Here is a 6,000-nt window from a genome sequence, read left to right as displayed (position 1 = left end):
CTGTTTCTGTTGAGATGATTATCATCCATACATTTTTTTCCTTTTTTATAACAACAGCAAACAGGCTTGCTGTGGTTGAGGACCAGCAGGGGTGGAAATGAAGTGGATTTTATTTTTTGCTGACACCGTTTTCAGTACTGTTATACTTGCAATCCAAGAAAGGAATGCACTGTAATTGTAGGCAGAGATGTCTCAAGTGGAAGAGATTGGCACGATAACATTTTAATATCAGTCTGACTTGCATACTTTTTTCATTTTAGAGTTGATCCTGCATGCTATTATGGGAGCACATTTATTTATGTAATGTCATTGGTAAAAAGCGTGATTGGTTCTTTAATGACCTTTCTGTATTGGTGAGCTGTTCAGACAATATATCTATATCTGGTTATTTATATGATCAATGGGCTATTAACCACGCTGTCCTAAGCAGATTCCAATTGTATTCAGTCTTCCTAAACATTCCCCCAATAAATCTGTTGGATGGGAGAAGTTTTCCCCTCCTGAAAACTTTAATTTTTGCAACCAAAATGGCTGCCGTCTTCCAGTCCAAAGGTGGCTACATTTCAGTGGTAGGTGGAGGTGAACGTTGCATACATTAAGAACAGGAGTACTTGTGGCACCTTGGATACTAACAAATGTATTTGAGCATAAGCTTTTGTGGGCTACAGCCCAGTTCATCGGATGCATGCAGTGGAAAATACAGTAGGTTGATTTTATATACACGGAGAACATGAAACAATGGGTGTTACCACTACACTCTCATTATAGTGTGTATGGTAACACCCATTGTTTCATGTTCTCTGTGTATATAAAATCATCCTACTGTATTTTCCACTGCATGCATCTGATGAAGTGAACTGTAGCCCACAAAAGCTTATGCTCAAATACATTTGTTAGTCTCTAAGGTGCCACAAGTACTCCTGTTCTTTTTGCAGATACAGACTAACACTGCTGCTATTCTGAAACGTTGCATACATTCTGTACTGTATACTAGGATTCTTCTGAAAAGGATTTGTATACAGGGCAAACATATTATAAAACAAAAAATGTGATATATACAGCCAAAGCTAAGGCCCAGTCCTATACAACCTACTGATGGTCCCCTGAGCCACAGAAAGCAGCGCATGGCTGGCTGCAACCCTTTCCTATATACACAAAAAGGCAAACCCCCACTGGACAACAGCAATTTTTGCTGATGGCAGGAGGCTCTTAAAAATGATCAGCTTCCAAATGAACATCACTTCTAATTCTTGGACCCATTCTCTCTGCCACCTCTCATCTGAGGGTCAGATAACCCACTGGATTATCTTCCAGCCTGAAACTGGAGTAAACCTCCCCTCTCCCTGTGTGTGTACAATGGTTCTATTCTATATATAATGCCCAAAACTGATAGGTGTCTTGTAGACACAATAGGAAGACAAGTCTCAGATGCCAAGACAGGTTAAGAACGCCGCCACTGCAGGGAAGCTCTCAACTGATGTCAAATCCGCATACTCTGTACCCATGACAATTGCCTTCTGACGATAAGGTTGGAGTGGCAGGAAGACGGTAGGACAGGAGTGTCACTGCATTGCCTCAACTCTAGGGGGTCTTCAGTTTCATCAGGACTGTTGTCAACTAGCATAAGTTTAGAGCAACTTTAAAGGTGACTCTAACCCCCTCCTGGGACAGGGCAGGTGTGCCATGAGAATGGGGAAGTAGTAGCCATCTGGTGTAACTTTGTGCTGAACTGATTTTAGCTCAGGAGGGAATATCGGTCCTTATCAGTGCTTCATCTTCCTTAGTAGCCCCAGTGATGGAGATACTAAGGAATGGCATAATAAGGCTGTGGCCTCATGAAAATTATTCCCAAGACAATTGTCTGGCTTTTGCGCTCACTAACGCAGAGCATACATAGCTTTGGCTTGGACTCAATTTGGCTGGTTCAAGCTGTAAATGCATTTTGACTTTCAAGATGAAAACAAATGTTTGTCTGGTATTTAGTGTCATTACAACTCTGTTGAACACTTTTCACTATTCATGCTTAACAAAAGGAAAACTTGTTAGAATCACTTGACATCTTTAAAAATTATTTAACTGTGTATGTAGCAGCGTGCCCTCCAAAAATGTCTGGTAGAAAGAATGGAGTATTTCCAGGCTCTGAACATGCCTTCTGGGAAACAAAAATGTTTACTATGAATTGATTTATGCGTTTGACAGAATAAGAGGGGATGATAGGAAGTCTTGCTTTGCGAATGAGATTATACAAAGAGAATAAATATTCTGTGTATTCTGAATCATGGTATCCCTTAAATTGCTGTAATTTCTAATTGACTAGTGTGAGGAAATGTTGAAAATAGAGAGAAATTCATGCACATCCTATTTACAGTGAAGATTACGAAATATTAAATACCTCCTAATTCTTAAGGTATTGGCTTTTTATAAAATAGTTAACTACTGTTTTTCTCATCATTCAAAGATCAAATATACCTGGCATCCACTTGAAATATCCACAATTTATAAAATATAAATAAAGGAACCAAGATGTGGGGTACATCTTAACAAAGGGTCATTTTGAGATGGGGACTTACAGTTCAATGGACCTAACAATGCATTTATTTATTTTTAAGTCTGGAGAGTCCTGTATAGTCCTTAACCAGCTGTGACCTTGTGCATTCTCCGTATTTTTACCAAGACTCCCCATGTCTGACTCTCTCTTCCTCGGGGTTGTGCGAGTATCTTTGAGCCAACTGTCACCACTCATTTAGCTGAAGATGGCTAAGCCCTTAAATTACTTGGGGTTTTTTCTGTGTCCAAGGGCACGGTGTTATACTCAGACTGCACACGCTTTGTTAATAGTGCAGAAGATAAAACAAAGCTATGTGTGTTCTTACCTTGGAGATGGAATTGGTATTAGTATGCTGCTATAAAAGGGATAAGTCTGACAAGAGATGCTGTCCCGTACTGTACACTGGTGTGAGCTTGCATGGTAAATTGGTGCACAACCCTCCTCTTCTAGTGGTTCATCTTTGCTTTTAATCCTAACCAATAGAGTCCCGTTCCCGCAGCTGTGCAAAACCCTACAGCTGCATCTATCATATTCATGTCAGCTATGCAGCCAGCACTTGCTGGGGCTGGCTATGCTGAACACAAGATAAATTCAGGTAACTGAAAATGGAAGGAATATTTGTGGGAATGTTTATGAATTCTAAAACACTAACTTACTGTAATTCTTCATTACGTCAGCTGGGCAGTCCCAGAACTGTTGGTATTCCTCAGGTTTCTGTAGTTCTCATCAGCTGACCCTTCCAAAGACCGTACCTACCTCACTACCCCCAACCTTCATATCTCTGTCCAGCCACCCATTCCAATCCATCCTGTCTCTAAAACTGAACTTCTCATCTTGCTTCTCCACCTACCTTCTCTATCACCAATGGGTATATCTACACTGCAAAAAAAATCATGTAGCAGTGAGCTTCAGAGCCCCCGTCACCTGACCAGAGCTAAAAATAGCCATGTAGATGTTCCTGCCTGAACACTGGGACCCATGAGGGTGGGGCTGAGGCTCCACCTGGAGCAGGGACATCTGCACTGCTATATTTAGCCCTGTAGCACAAGCCTCATGAGCCCAAGTCAGTTGACCCAGGCTCTGAGATGCTCTGCTGTATTTTTTGCAGTGTAGGCATACCCACTGACAACTCTACTTTTTCTCATCTTCCACTGCACCCTTTCCTTATGTCCTGGCCTTTTTGCGCTCTCTTCTCTTTGTTAGTCTTGGCCAAGGCCTTCTCCATACATCAATCTTACTACAGTCTACAATGTGATTACTTTCTGTTCTACTTTTCTATATTGACTTCCCCACATGTTGCTGCTGCTCTCAACCAGTCTAGTCAAAATGCCTCTGCTAAAGCCACACTCCCCTACGGCCAAACCAACCACGCTCTTCCTCCTCTGAATCCCTCCCTGGGATTTCTGCACATGATATTTGAGCTCCTTGATTTTACCTGGGAAGTCCTGACTTCACCGCAAACTCCTGTATCAGAACTGTTGCCTTGGGTCTGGTTTTCTTGCCTGTTATGCCACATTCTTTGGAACAGGAAGTTGGGCTTACAGTACCCTTACATCACCCTGTGAACACAGCATGATTTTCATTTTAGTACATTCTTACAGCTAAAGATTAAGAAGTTATCGTTCTGCTTGTTTAGAATCTTAGGGTTAAGAAATCACTTTGTTTGCACACCTGTCTAGGAGTTTTGGCCTGCCTTTTAACTAATTGCCTGTGAAATTTCCCAGGCTGTTTCTCAGCCCTGAGGTGAAATTTTTGGGTTGATAAAATGCTGCTTTACCTCTCTGCCTGGCTGAGCACAAATCTTACTGTTTCGATTTCAGTAGGTATGCAGGAGTTGGCACAGGTGTAACTAAAACTGTGGGCTTTGTAGAGGTGTGTAAGTGACAAACATAAGGCAGTCCAGTTAGGTGGCTGCTGGGGGTGGAGAGGTGTCACAAGCTGGGAGTAGCACAGAAAGCATTTAAGATGGGGTGTGAGTAAACAGGAAAAGCTTTAATGTCTGTCTTCTTACAGCCTCTTGATGCTTAAATTACACCAACTTGACTCCCTTGCATTCACTTACACCACCTATCCTGTAGTCCTTAGACCACACTGAGCACTAATGCATCAGGAATGATGGAGGAGGAGGGTTTGTTTAAGAATAAAGTATTACTAGGAAAACATAAGGTGCAGTCAGGGAATGTCTTATTAATGCAGGGAAGTGCTAGGGTCCAGGTAAACTCTCATCAGTATCTGTAAATGAGCTACCTGCCTGTGGACTGTTTCCTACACGTTGGCCAGTTAGCCCACTGCCCATGGGTATTTAATATTTATCAAATGATAGTCCCTTCCAGTCAAAGCACTTCATGAATATCAGTAGTCACACCTTACAATACCCCTCTGAAGTAGGTGGCATGGGGAAGTGCTGTTACACTTACTTTACAAAAGGAAAAACTTGACAACAGTGAGGTTAAATGTCTTAAGGTCTCACTGCAAGAAGGTTCAGAGAGTCAGGCATAGACTGTATCTCATTCCGTTTGTTTTATCCACTAGACACTGCTACCTCTCTAGGATCTGCACATGCAATTCCAGTGGTGCACAGAGGGGGACACAGCATTTGCATTCGGATGTACACATATGGCAGCATGCAAATGTTAGAGCATGTGTTCAAAAGTCAACTAAACTCATTAGGACACACTGGCTTTTGAAAAAAAGCTAGGGAAACAATGCAAAGACATAGAGGAATCCAAAATTAAGGATGAGATTTTTACACTTCTCAGATTGCAGAAATTCAGAATATGGGTTCCCAGAGCAACTGGACGTGGCCAAATTCTAAATATGTTAAAGGATTAAAGTTAACCCAATCCACAATGATACAAAATAGGTGGAAGATTGGAACTGATGGCTTGGGGACTGGTGACTGAATACAGAACACTTCATTTCTAGATCACGAGCTGCTGTGGGAGCCATAACCAAGTTTTTCAGGCCAAATTCTCCTGTTGTAACAATGCCAATCTACAGTACCCTAGTGCAGTGGTTTTCAAACTTTTTTTCTGGCGACCCAGTTGAAGAAAACTGTTGATGCCCATGACCCAACTGAGCTGGGGATGAGGGGTTTGATGTGTGGGAGGGGCGCAGGGCTGGAGCAGACGATTGAGGTGAGGGCTGCAGGGTGGGGCTGGGAATGAGGGGTTCAGGATGTGGGAGGGGTCTCTGGGCTAGGGCAGAGGTGCAGGAGGGGGTCAGAACTCTGGGCTGGGGCCAGGGATGAGGGGTTTGGGGTGCAGGAAGGGGCTCTGGGTTTGGGGGGGCTCAGGGCTGGGGCAGGAGATTGGGGTGCAGGGTTGGGGTGCGGACTTACCTCGAGTGGCTCCCGGTCAGCGGCACAGCGGGGGTGCTAAGGCAGGCTTCCTGGCACCGTGGACCGCGCTGTGCCCCGGAAGCAACCAGCAGCAGGTCCAGCTCCTAGGCGG

The sequence above is a fragment of the Caretta caretta genome, chromosome 2 (genome assembly GCF_965140235.1).
Source record: "Caretta caretta isolate rCarCar2 chromosome 2, rCarCar1.hap1, whole genome shotgun sequence".
Taxonomy (NCBI): domain Eukaryota; kingdom Metazoa; phylum Chordata; order Testudines; family Cheloniidae; genus Caretta; species Caretta caretta.
The sequence above is the reverse complement of the archived record's forward strand: the minus strand, read 5'-3'. Positions refer to the sequence as shown.